The sequence below is a fragment of the Chamaea fasciata genome, unplaced genomic scaffold, assembly GCF_029207755.1.
Source record: "Chamaea fasciata isolate MVZ Bird 193981 ecotype frontalis unplaced genomic scaffold, bChaFas1.0.hap1 SCAF_9, whole genome shotgun sequence".
Classification (NCBI taxonomy): Eukaryota; Metazoa; Chordata; class Aves; order Passeriformes; family Sylviidae; genus Chamaea; species Chamaea fasciata.
This window is the reverse complement of record NW_027094094.1, coordinates 23,811,312-23,825,274: the sequence shown is the minus strand read 5'-3', so window position 1 is coordinate 23,825,274 and position 13,963 is coordinate 23,811,312. Positions and strand designations below refer to the sequence as shown.

The 13,963-nt window shown below is 41.7% G+C and overlaps 1 protein-coding gene across 8 annotated transcripts in view; it reads right to left on the bottom strand.

Annotated features, from left to right (window-relative positions):
* Positions 1 to 13,963, bottom strand: part of ZMIZ1 (zinc finger MIZ-type containing 1) — a 339,063-nt gene that overhangs the window by 251,776 nt on the left and 73,324 nt on the right. The window contains exons 3-5 of one of the 8 annotated variants that reach the window (XM_066191513.1): positions 9,040 to 9,135; positions 8,376 to 8,456; positions 7,626 to 7,762 (exon numbers count right to left, since the gene is read on the bottom strand). The exons of the other annotated variants lie outside the window; for them this stretch is intronic. The gene's annotated coding sequence lies outside the window, so the exon portion shown is untranslated. The remainder of the gene's footprint in view (positions 1 to 7,625; positions 7,763 to 8,375; positions 8,457 to 9,039; positions 9,136 to 13,963) is intronic. 8 annotated transcript variants of the gene reach the window in all.

The window sequence follows — 13,963 nt, the reverse complement described above, 5'->3', positions numbered from 1 at the left end:
TTTAAGTGAAATGGCTGTAAGCAAAGTGGTTTATTTCCCAAAGTGCCCCACACACAAGCCCTAAGAGCAGGAGTCAAGGGAGATGCTCTGCAGGCTAACCTGGAACCTGCAGAATAAGGAGCTCTTCTGAGACATGGAAATGGATTGAAGGTTTTGTGATTACTGCTGGACTACTGTGCTCACTGAGAGACTGTCTACATGCACACCCCCAGATTTGTGGGTGTCTGTTTTAGGAATCAATATTTTAATTTTTTATGCCATTAGACACAAAAATCATAAACAATGTAAGTGTCTGAGACATGTTTTTTTAGCAAACTGACTTTGTTTTGGGTCTTTTATCAGTAAGAAATAAGACAAGCAAATGGTGCTTCATCCTGTTTTGGCTGCTGAACTGCATTAAAAATATTTATACATATAGATTAATTTCCTCACATTTGTTGAAAGTTTCATTGATAACATTTGTTGAACACTTGTGCATCACGCCAATTTCACTGTTCCTGTCCAACCCCCCCAAGTTTTGGAATTATTTATTTCTCTAAAACATGCACACACCCACACCCACACCCATATATATAAATATATAGAACAGAAAGCAAAACAAACCAGACCACTCTGTCCTGCCTAAGCATACAAATACCAACACCATCTCCACAAATGGGTTTTCTTGGAGAAAGAAAGGAGACAGCCAGCTTAGAAATCTCTCTAAGTAGATGGCAAGTCAGGAAAGATGCACAGTGAGTAACATGACAAACCTCACCAGAACCTCTTTCCTGGCAGAGCAGATCCTCCCCAACTTGCTGTGCCAAGGCTGGATTTCTCCAAGTGGCAGAGAAGGACAGGAGGAGGCACATTGTCCTCGGGCTCACCCAGGAGCAGTGAGCTCAGGAGAAAGGAATTGCCCCATCAGTTCCGAGAAGAGCATCGACACACTAGAAAGCAGGGTGCACTCGGTGCTTTTCCTTTTTTAACACGGTGTATTTATACACAAGAGAATGCAGCTCACATGCAGTATCGACCCAGGTTGGAGAGGCTGCACTTTCACCACCGAGGACACAGAGAAGGCACATGTTTCTAAAAGCTTTTTTAATGCTAGCCTTACTCTGTACCCTGAGGAGAATATGCAGTCTAAAGGGGATGCTGGATTTCGGGGCAGAATGACTTAACTAGAGCTTGAAGTGGGAATGAGAAGTATTAAAAATACGTGTTGCAGCAAAAACCACAGGTCCAGCTAAGACTGCAAGTCCATTGTGTTACGCACTGTGCAAACCCATGAACATGAAATGGTGTTTTAAAAGGCTTGTAATTCAAGGAATAAAGAGAGAAGATCCATAGCATTTTTAAGGCCACATATAAAAATACAAATGCCCATAAATATACCAAGAAATGGATTTTTGTAAAGCTGTTGCAAGCTCTATATTTTTCTTTAGATGAAAATTATCAAATTAATTATTCTTGCCTGCTTTTTGAAACTGCAAAAAGCTGTGACTTTATTTACATAAGTTAGGAAAAGGGATATTGGGAAAAACAGAGACAATGATGAGTGGGAAACTGGATATTCCAATACACTCTTAGGATTACTGGTTATAAGTAAGTGACAAGGCAGGCAAACTTCCCAAGGGCTCTAAGAGCTGTACCACCCCCCTGTCCACTATGAAATTCAATCCTCTGCTCCCTCTTCCAAGGGTGTGCCGTGCTGGCCAGCAGGTAACTGCAGTAAAGCCATTGCTCAGATCTGAAAACAGGACACTGTGGTGTACAGCAACACTGCCCGCTGGCTCGAGCCTGGAGAGCACCAAGACAGCTGTGTCTGTATCATGGTACACTTCATTTCTAGAGCTCAAACTGTTCACACCAAACCAGCTCAGCTGTATCCCCAAGACATCATAAAAATCAGAAGCAAGCACTGTCTTCCCACACATCAAATGTTCAAGACAGTCCTATTGTAACATCTTTGTTTCCAGATCTGAGCAACCAACAACGAAGCACTTGGTACCTAAATCCCCACCAAGTGGAATTGATTAAGAAGTGGTAATAATTATAAAAATTGCTTGCTGAAGCAAATGAACAAAAAGAAAACACGGGCTAGGTCCTACAACTGCCACCTCCCTTCTGTCATTAACATCTCCTCGCACATTTGACCACCTGGAAGTATCTACAATCCGCATTATCCATGAGGAGGGCATGTGGCAAGAGACCTGGGCACACTGGGAAATTTATGACTTCTGAGAAGACTCTTAGCATATGCTTTTTTTGTTTTCTCTTAAATCTGCCCTGTCTGAAATGGGGACAGAGATAGCAGCACAACTCCTGTAGGAGGCCCCAGTGTAGCTAGACTCGCTTCAAGCAGCAATAGCCACTACAGCAAATCCCAAGAGAAAACAGCAGAATACAGAGGAAGCAATATGAACAAACAGCTCATCCAGTGAACTGGGAAGAACTCAGACCCCAAGTCATCTGCTCTTTCTGAGTCTGAACACTGCTGCTCTTCTCTTACTCAGTTCAGCTCCAAACAGTGACCGTCTCCAGCCACATGCAAAGTCCTCTCGGCACCGATTTCCAGAGGACCTCAGGAGAACTGCTCAGGCCTCTGCAGAGCCCAGCCTGAGCAGCGTCAGTGCCCATCTGTGCCTGCTTTACCTTGCCCATGGCTCACACAACTGCTGCTCATCCCTGCAGGCAGCTCTTTATGCAGTCCAAGCTCTCTGCAGACAGCAACTTGCAACTAACTCTGAATGTGCAAGGCGCCAAGGCAAAAGTAAGCTTTCCAAAAGTGTACCAGAAATGGATGTTTAGATTAAAGAAGCTCCTGAACTGCACCGTGAGACAGAGGGACTGTCCTGAAACATGGTGCAGCTCAGCATGGCACCCTGGAACTGAGCAAATGCTTCTTTCCTCCTTGGAATCCAAGAGCTCAGCACTGCTGCTTCAACACAGCAGCTATGGCAGCCACAGAGACTATTTAGGTGAAAAACCAGAACACACATGAAGTGCAAACTAAGGGATTTTGCAATTTTTTCGTAAGAGGAGGAAGAAGGTTTTAGCTTTCAGAGACACAGCATTTAGAAATACACTAGGTGTTGGTCTAGTCACTTGCTGGACGCTGTTGGCAAAACAAGCAAGCTGAGGGCAAACTGATCTAGTATAGCAAATTTGTATGAAACATTATTATTAAAAAACCTCTCAATTATGAGTTAGAAGAAGTGACAAAACCTAAAAACGTCTCCTACAGAAGACACCATCTTTCTCCAAAGACAATCTATATATATCCTCACTTGATGTGTTGCACAGGTAAGGATTATTTACAAACTGAGGGAAAATTCACTTGCCAGATATTGTACAAGAAAACCAAAAATCAATCTGCTATCTTTGAAGCTGCTAGACACTGTAGGAAAGAGAAAGAACAGTATTTTCAGCTGCCTGTACACAATGCTTTTGCTGTCTTGCTCCATGGCCCAGCCTTGCAATCATCTCATGCCTATAGCCACCTACAAAAGTATACTATGACCTCCTGTTAAGTTCTTTACTTAATATGAATAAACTCTGATTTTTTTAAACCAATATTCTTGGTGCACTTATGCACATAAGTGCATGCATATTGTGTGGATTTATTTTACACAACACAACAACATAACATAACATAACACAACATAACATAAAAATATGTGTTAATGGCAAGACAGAAACCTCTGGTAAATCTTCCCACTTCCAGCAAGCTTACTGGAAATAACATCAATTCAGCAGTCCATGGCAAGTGAAAGTATGAGTTAGTACATGTTAGCTAATGCAAAAGGACTTCTACAAATCTAATAATTATACTTAATTTCATATACAAAGGTCGGCATTAAATTCTCTGTAGTTTTGTATTTCAACAGATTAAAACTTCAGCAATAATTTACCGAACATAAGAAATAATACCACAACATTAATTACCTGTAAACAGCAACACTGCAGAGATTTTAACAGGGTGTACTGGAAGCGATACAGTATTTTAGCTAGTGCACCCACACTTCAGCCATTTTTAGACCATATCATTAAAGAAAGAAAAAAAACCAACCCCCAAATTCTAAACCTAACAATTTCTTTTAGTACTCGAAGTCAAAATAAATGCAACTGAGTGGAAAAGCTGAATAATTTCCAGTTGTGAGAGAAGAGGAAGTAATAACTGTAACTGAGGTTGAAAAGCAGTGACGCAGCCAGCCTAGAGCAACACCACAACAGGCAGTTTGCATAAAAACCAAGGCTGAGCCAAAGACTTCTTAAGAGGCATTACTAAACAATTTTATCTCAACAGTGTACTGCCATGATCTAGTAAGATGTCCTCAAGTTTCACTATGGGTGTGACAGAAGAAGGGGATAGATATCCCATGATGATCCTGGCTTCCCCACTTCTAATCTGCAGGCCAGGCTGACAAACCAAAACTGACAGAAATGCCACATGAGATGAAGCAGATTGGGCAACTACTACAGAACCGACCTGAAAAGGCTGGCCAGCCTATGAAAAGGGGAAGAATATGTTGGCATCGTTGCTCATACTCAAAAAAAAAAAGCCTGTACTATTAAAAGGTAGGGGAATTCTGCAAGATGCAAGGACGTAAGATTACTTTAAAGCAGAAACGGTAAAACACTATTGCTTCTGATTCTCCTGTGAAGCATTTCAAGAGTTGACCCTCTGAGCTCACAAAGCCACACCCAGATCCATTCATTTCAGTGTTTTCATTGACAGGCTGAAAAAAAACCACATCACTTCCCTCCCACTGGGCATAGCACTTAAAGATTTAAAATACTTGAAAAATGTATCCAAAATCCACAAAATCAGGCAACATTGATCCTAACATTCTGGAAGTGGAAGAGAAAGTCACCTAGCTGGTATACAAACAGCAACCTGAAACAGCATCCCACTGGCACAATGCTGCCATACCTCTGCCTCACGAAGCTGCCACGGAATTGAATTTTAAGAAAATCATGATACACCAAACAACTGCTACCAATGGTTTAATTTACGTGCAGGGCAAAAATAACTAAAACCAATAGTCCTGATTTCATGTTTCTCAGGTGCACAACAGCTAGACAGAAGGAAGCATCAGCCCCAGCAGAAGATGCATTTGTGCAATGGAGGGCATAGAACATTGCGTGGGGCTGGGGGCAAGCAGACATGGGAGGGTGGGATGGCAGGGGGCATTCAGGAATGGCAAGAACTTGGCTTTCCCAGCCAGATGGGTTTATTACACTAAGCCAGGTCTGGACAGTGTAGCTGCAATTTATAAATGCTGAAGCAGGCCAAGGCATCTCCTCCAGCTGCCAAATTCCAGGCAATTAGAGCCACTGAGGCCCTCGGCTCCCTGGTGGGTGCCTGGACAGAGGTGCAGCAGCAGGGAAGAGTCTGTTATTGGGATAGAGAGAGGAGGGGTGCTGCTTTATGGCAGCATGGTAAATCAATTCCAGTCTTTATTTCCACTGCTGAATATTGTTATGCTCTCTGCATGGCTTTTATGAATGTTTGCCTTACCATAATCTATTTGCCAGAAATCAATACTCTCTTATCCTTGCAAACTAGTAACCAATGTCACCATCTTTCCAGCTTGCAGATCAACTAGCATGGCCCACTGCATCCAGAGCAGGAAACCTGGTTTCTTAATTGTCACATTTCATATAAATCTTCAGCTAGGAAAGCAGAGAAATACACCTATTGCAAGGCAGCTGCCAACAGCTTTTAAATCAAAGACTGTGTCTTAAAATACGCTTTTCCACTGAGCAAGTACGGAGGTACCATTACACGTCCCCATTAAAGAAACACTTCCTACCAGGAATATGAGCATTTTGAATCGCCACATCAGGATGTGCTGGAGATGGTTTGCTCTCAAGAGAATTAAAAGGCAGGGAAAGATGCTCTCTTACAATTCATAGGACAATAGCAAAAATTGCTGTTCACAATGTAAGCAATATAGAAAGGACCAAATGTTACCTAACAGTTTTAAATGCAACTAATTTTTATCTCTCATGAGAAAAAAGAAAAGCAGAAGTGACCCCATACATGTAATTAAAACATAAAAAAAAAAAAAAAAAAAAGATTCATGATACTCTGCATATCTCATTGTTATCTCCACAAATTCCTTCCTTCCTCTATCAGGCCTCTGCTGAATAACCAGATTCCAGTCTCCAGCCTTCAATCCAAAGTTCAGGGCAAGTTCCCTAGAAATTCTTGTCCTGGATTGTTGCTTGTTTTTCCTTGTAATTCTCTTCTTCTTTGCTACAGAACCTCCCAAAGCATGAATAATGTTTTAGAGTAACATCTGTACATGCCCCTAGCCTCCATATTCTTCCTAATTTTGCTTTTGCTTGGTTTTAAATTTTTCTCTACTGTAAAGGAGATAATAGCTGTCTTTTCACCTTCTCTTACTTATCTCCATTTACTGTTTATCCTCCTATTATGTATCTCCCAGCAAGCAGCATCTGTGAAACAGCTCTTCCGACCTCCTCCTGACTCATCTGCAGCTGTGGGGTTGTATGGAGGAGCTCCACTGTGGCTGGCTTTCAGAGCTTCAGACTGCTCCCTCTGACCCTTACTGAAAGAAAAACTTATTGCCCAAGTGATGGTGCCTCAGGGTCTTCCAGAAAATCTTTAGGAAGAAGGGCTTGCTCATCACCCAGAATAGAGGGCATCTTCTTTGAAAAATGGCAGCCTTTACTGGGACATACGAGAGTGCAGGAGGTTCTTTGCTCTATGCGAGCAAGTAAATCCCTTTTTCTTCCCATTGACATGGACTATATTTAGCAGAAGTTCCTATGACTGCATGCTAAATAACCCTGTAACTTAGAACAGCCACTACATCCACACGTAGTGCAAGTAGGTGCTTCTTTCCTCACTGCAGCACTGAAGAAACAAACCGAGAGCGGGTTTTATACACAACTCCGCATAGGTAGTGCAGCTACTGAACCTTTATCAGAGATGAGCTCCAGTTCCTGCATGCACGGCTGTGTGTGCCCTCAGCTGCCTCGCTGAAGAACATCTTCCACAAATCCAGCACCGAGGTGCCTGTACCTACCAAGCACTGCCATGCTCACTGCCCATCTTCCATCCCCTCCTGAGGGCATCACCGAGCTAGAGCAGAAAGCATTATTGCATGCTCTTGCCCAGCACTGCAGCAGGTTGGAAGTCCATCTATTTACAGGAATGCCTTTTCCTGTGACCATCTCTGACCACAAAGTGCAAAACGCAATCTTGCTACTGCCCCAGGCAAACACGGGAGAGGAAGCACCCGCTTGCTGCTCCTGTGAGCAGTCCCCGTGCTTTGTCCTCAAGGGACTCTCTGTTGCTGTCTAATACTCCTCTGCAAATGGGCAAGTGCCAATTTCCACTCTGTCAGGACTAGTAAATTTTATGTTTGTAATTCCTGGTTGGTGAAAAGAAAATAACAGTCTTGTTTGTGAAAAGCCCTGGGTTGGTAGTACAAAACAGAGAACTGGGAAGCTGCTTTGAGCAGCTCTGGATCCATCAGGCTGGGCTCAGATTATACCTCTGCAAAGCCATAAAACTGCTTCTGTGTGGAAGAGCCATCATTCAAATGACAGCCTGAGATAAACCACAATCTGATGACTGTCACAGTCCCTGTGACACCAACACTTACCATCTCCTAGTGTTTACAGACTAATCAGTTTAGCCTTCCCAACTGGCTGCAGCTGCTCATCATGACTTGCATTTTCTTAAAGCCTCAGAGAGCAGACACCCAGGGCTCTGTCATTTCCTCCACTCCTCGGTCTCAGACTACTCAAAAGCAGAAAGAAAAATATATTCATCTGTACGAGTCCTGTGTGGTTCTCATTTCCAGGGAATGCTTAGGATTTCGCTAGCTATTATTCACTAGCTATTAAAGAACAGCCTCACATATAAACCCAAAAGTTAACAGTTAAATTAACTGTTAGAGTAACACTTAAATTAAAATAAATAATTACAGAAAGAATTATAAAAATACTTGCATTACCAAATTTTAGAAAGGTTTTCTCAGATGCTGAAGTTCATACACTTGTAATATACACAGACATCTTGCTTAATGTCTAACTTTTTTTTAATAAATAAATTATATAAATAGGCTTCTTTGATTGCTCAGAGCATCCATCATTAAGTACTGGGGCATAGCTTTAGGCATAATTGTACTACTGAATTCATCAGCTGCCTAATCATCATTCATTTTGCATCTATTTCTGCTAATTAAAAAAACTCCTAACAACTTTTACATAAATACTGTATTTGTTCTCCACAAAGACACAAGACTAATTTACCAGTGATTAACTGATTATCTAATTTTATAGCTGTCACTCTGTAAAGACCAGCACCCAGAGGCACCAGGAAAGACCAAGCAAAGTCTGTCAATCCTTACCTGCTGTCCCTCACACTTGTCTGAGATGGGCAGCAAGGGTGGCAGCCTTGGCACGGGCTGTGCACGCAGGCTCTGCTGATCCTGCTGGCCGGAAAGGACAAGTCCTCAGTGAAAAAAAACCTCCCTTAGCTTCTGGGAGTGCTAAGACAGGGACTAAATGACCCGGGGGGGACCAGAAACCTGCTGGCCATAAAAAATCTGTCAGGGGCACTACACAGCACAAGAGTTCAGGGCGGTTATGCAGCCTTGCAAGACCCTCGGAAGCAAGTTGGAAATTAACTTCAGTGTGTTCCCTCTGCCCTCACCCTTTTGCCTGAAGCCCAATATACTGCAGACTGCAGCAGCAACCCCTCTGCTTAGACCCCTGCTAACACCAAAATCTTTCACTTTCAAAGAACAGCTGTCAGCATTTAAAGATCTGTCTGGCCAGCACTCGTAATCAGAGGAAGAACTGCCTCAGGTACCACCTGATCGCTCCAGGTGCATGTACCCTGCTGAGAGCAGAACCCAACCGAAACTGCATCCCCACCGGCTGCCCAGACCTCCAGGGTGAACTGCAGTGCGCAAGAGGTGATGCAGAACAGCCCTACAAGGAGCAGCTTATTTTTTCTCCTCATAAGCCAATTATGTTTAATTGGGAAATCAAATAACTTGAGAAATGTACCTTTAGACTGTGCAATTTTCATGAATTTTCACCAATTTCCATGCATAGCTGTTGCCAACCTTGTCCTGGTTCCAGAGGTACACACAGTACAAGCAGCTGTTAAAGCAAGAATGAACAAGGGTAACAGCACCAACATTAATCTGCTAGGCAAGTGCTGTTCAGTTGTCCATAAATTTTCTATTAGAGTATTACTTAGAGACATTACCACTCCCAAACCCTCCACTCCCTGCAGGAGACAGCAGGATAGGCAAATTATTTCCACAGGCAGGGACAGGCATTTAAGATTATTATGGCACCTTGGATTTTTGTAGCTATGTATTTCAAAAGCAAAAGAGGAAAAACCAGCATAGTCATATTCACTTTTGATAACAGGTGAGGAATGACTTTTAAAAATTCCTTTTTTGACCAGACTTAGTAACACACTCAAATAGCAGAGAAGGTAGGAAGGGGAGTCTATTTCAGCTATGGAGCTACATGATCACCTGCTTTTCTCATAAACCGGACAAAAGAGAGAATTGGGTTTTCCTGAGGTCCTTCTCTTGCTATTACTGAAAGCAGTTCCCATCCCAGGGAAGGCATGTACAGACTGTTCCCAGCAACTGACCTGCACAGTGCATCCTGGGACCCAGCACATCAGCACCATTCCTGAAGCATGGTTATATGCCTATCACCATATGCTTTTATTGCACGATAGAGGAGCAAACCAGACTACAGTCAAACAACAACCCTCTGTTTTTCCTGACCAGTACTGACTCACAATATGAAATCCTGTACTACTTTTGAAGGCATGACAGAATCTGTCCCAATCAAAATTTTCACTATGATGCACTAAATATGCGCTTAGACATCTAACAGAGACAAAACAAATCAGTTACCTTGGTAGACTTCTTCCTAAGTGAATAACCAAGCTGAGGAGATGGTGTTATTTGAGGAGTGGAAACATTATTTATTCTAAAAAGAGAATCCCATGAAGAACTGCATGCATTACGCAACTCTAACTTGATGCACCAGAAAAGGTGCAACTCAGCGTAACTCTCTGAGGAGGATCTGCCAAACAGTGCATAAAGCTGAGTGTAAGCATGAATGCATCCTAGTGGACTACAGAGAGAACACTATTTACAGCAGCAATTAACTGTTTCATAGTTAATACAGTTGTTGAAAACAGTTTCACACTGATAGGGACTAAAATCAACTGACACCCCTCCTATATACGAATACTGAGAGTACTGAAAAGCAGTGATTCTGAACTTGATTAAAACGTGGAAAAAAGCAGCATGCTATTCATAAATGCTAACTTCTTTGCCTCCACTTGACACAGAAAGCACTTAGATGCAAATTTAAATATGCAATATTAACTGGAGATAAAAGATTGGCAACTACCATTTATTTAACACCACACTGAAATGTGATCAGAAAGACAAAACGCTGATGTAGTAAGTACAGGTTTACATCAACATTGACAGAAAAAACATGCCACAAACACTTCAGACAATACCTATTTACAAAACACAGTACATGGAGCTGACTGTCTAGCCCAACTAAGAATAGATTATAACCTTACTTATAAACTTCAGTAATAGATAATACCTTAGGTATCAACTAGAGGATATTAAAAAACAGCTTGGTAAGTTAATGGCTGAAGAAATAATGATTCAATTCTCATCAAGTAAGAGCGGATTGCTTATAGATTTCAAATTAGATTTTCTCCACACAATTTCTTCTACAAAAATCCAGTGCATTTTTGAAACTCTAGCGACATAAAACAACAATGACACATAACTTTATACGCTACAGCTGTGCACTGGATTTTAAAGGTACTGATTTATCTGATGAGTAAGATATTGCACAGTTTTGCTCAAGTGGCTCATGCTGATTTGTGGATTTCAGAGCCATGTAGAAGTGCTGGGCTGAAGCACAGGAAGAACAGTTTTGGTACGTGGATCAATGCAACTAAAATGTTCAGGGTTCAATGATGTTTTCCTAAATTTTAAAGCTAAGTCAATGAATGGTCTGGATGCAGGAAATGGGGACGTCAGGCTCTAGCTCTGCCATGTATTATTATATAAATTACAGTTCACTTCTGCACCTGCAGCCTTTATCCACAAAAAAGGATCCTCTTGGATATTCTACCCAACTTATTTTGATAGTAAACACTCCAGGCAAAGGCAGCCTATTCCTGGATACTACTATAGCTCCTAAAATGACAAAGAAATTTTGAAACTGCTGGAATATAAACCACAGTTATAAACCTAGGATTGTTTACATCAAAAATGCCTGAAAAACTGGCTAAAATGTGTATTTCTAAGCGGAAGCAATTTGAAAAGGTATAAAGTAAATATATTTTACTCAATGTAATATAGTTACTACATAAATTAAACATAAATTCAGACCTGAATTTCAAATCACAGTATTAAGCATGGTGTTAATGACCTGAATCAGAATAATACAAGTTTTAATACAAATTATTACATTTTTCTGTTCCTCTTTATCACAGATGTTGTATTAATGGCCACTTTAAAAATCCCAAATCTGTCAGTAAAAAAGATACATGTACATGCTTATTTATGACATTAGAATTACATTTTAAAATTACATGTGATATCTGAGTATATACAAAGGTGATCAGAAGAAATAATATTCATGAACATTTTATTATGATATTCCTCAATGGAAATAATTTCTATTTAATTCCATTGTACAATTACAAGTTGTACAACATTGTTGCCAGGTATTTTAATGGACTGAAAAGAACAATTTAAACTTCAAGAATTTTTGCAACATTTCATGTCATAGCATATTTCTTAATATCCTCATTTTATTACCATTTCAATGTTAAAACTATAGGGTTCCCCAAAAGGCAGGTAAAATCTGAAAACTGTGAAAGAAATAAATTACAGACTGAATTTAGATAAAGTTTTCTCCTCTTTCCTACAGAAAAGTGAAATATGCACTCAACTGGAATATCTACTTCTTTTCCTTTACTAAGGAATCTTTTACACTTCTCCTGTCCTCAGAGGCACTGGCTGGATCTTCTTTTGGATGTTACATTTGCTGCTGAAATCACTGATGGACTGAAGCCAGTGGCAAAATTCCTACAGCAACTTAATGGGATCAGAAATTTGATTCTGAACATTCATAATCTCCTCTCTTAACTTTTCAAGTGGCAAAGTCATTCCCAAGTATGAATTTCTTTTCAAAAGTGGTTGACATCCTCCCACCCCAGCAGCAATAGAGCTTACCACAAGCAATCACATATGGTGCTCAAACATCCCTGCCATCTGAAATCCAACAATTAATAGTTACCAAGGAACTGGAAGGGGTTTTGACAAGGCAACATGGCAGAAATGCATTATCAACTTTGATTTGTATAATCCTTTGAAATGCATGCTTGAATTGCGAAAGAGAGCCATCACAAATGCATACATTTTTTTAGGTCTCCCAAAGCTGTAACTCACAGTATATTTCAAATCCTTTACATTTAGCAGGAGAAAGCAATCAAAGAGATGCGAGAATAACAAGGAATAACATGTTTGCTCTTTCTTCAAATGGACTGAGTCCCCCCGAGGCTTTTTTACAGCAATTAGTTCCAGCCTATGAAAGGCTAAGACATCGATACCACATTTTCACATTCTCCTTGCCAAACCAGACACTGTATTCTGAGCCCTTCATTTCTAAATCGAGTTCACTTCTAAATATATCCAGTCATGCACGCACACAGAGGGCTCACACCTGTAGTCTTTTACCACTGGCTAGCTCTGCTCCTGTGCCAGAGAAAGGGAAGGGTAGCTGCTGGTCTAGGACCTGACTGCACATAAACTCTTCCAGAGATGGGAGGTTATTCCCAAATAGAGCCAGTGTAGAGCACAGACTTGTAGCAGATGGACAGAAAAGGTCCCTGCATGGGGCAGCTTTTCATTCTGCCTGCTGGCCTCAGCATGAAGCCTCTCAGTGCTCCTTCCAAGCCGCCAACACAAAGCTGCACAAGGCTGGAATGCCACCCCCCCCACCCTCAGATCTCTGCATCCATCTTTTCTTACAGACATCACCAGCACATTGCTGGGGAGCCCTGTGGCAGCTGTGAACATGCAGGGAAATTTCCTTCACAGGGTGAGGAGGTGTTACATCGGACTGCACATGACTTGGCTTCTCCCTTGAACTGTGCCAGGGGAAACTGAAAGAGCCTTCCAAAACTTTTGGACTGGGTAATCCTGCTCCTGGAGGTCTCTCCATGCCTCAGGCAGATGGCAAAACCAGTTTCCAGTCTGCAGGTGCAAAAGAATCAAGCCAGAACTCTTGAGACACTTAGCAGACATCTAACATCCTTGAGTGGACTCTGCCCTGACTGTGTGCCAATAACTCTGTGCTAGCCTCCCCCAGGGCTCACGTTGCCATCCTCAGTGGTGCTCAGTTCAGCTCTGCTGCCCCCAGTTAATAACAGAGATCAGCACCCACCCCCTGCTCTTCTGTGGGAACAGAAAATGCAAGTACTGAGCCAGACAAGCAAAATCAGACAAACTACCTGAACTCCACTAGCAGCTCAAAATAACTTGCCTGCCTCTGGAAGAAATTTGGGAACTTTCAGAGGACTCCTGCCACATGCAGGCTGTGAGGAAGGTGATATGCAAAAAGAGTGCTGTGTAAAGTAAGTTCCTCCATGTTCTCATCTGTGTTTCACTCGCATGCAGTCTTCACTTTGTGCTATGGCCAACCACTTCACTGAAGACCATAACGCACATATGGGGAAATATGGAGAATACATACTGTGAAGCTCCTGTTCTTAACACTGCATGTAAAATGAAGCTGAAAGAGTGAGGATTTTGCTAATGAGACAATCCAATGGCTCACTGCTGTCCTAAAAGCTGGTTCCACTCCTGGCCACGCTCTTCTGCTGCCAACCTTGTGTTGGCTCTGGCATTCGACAGAA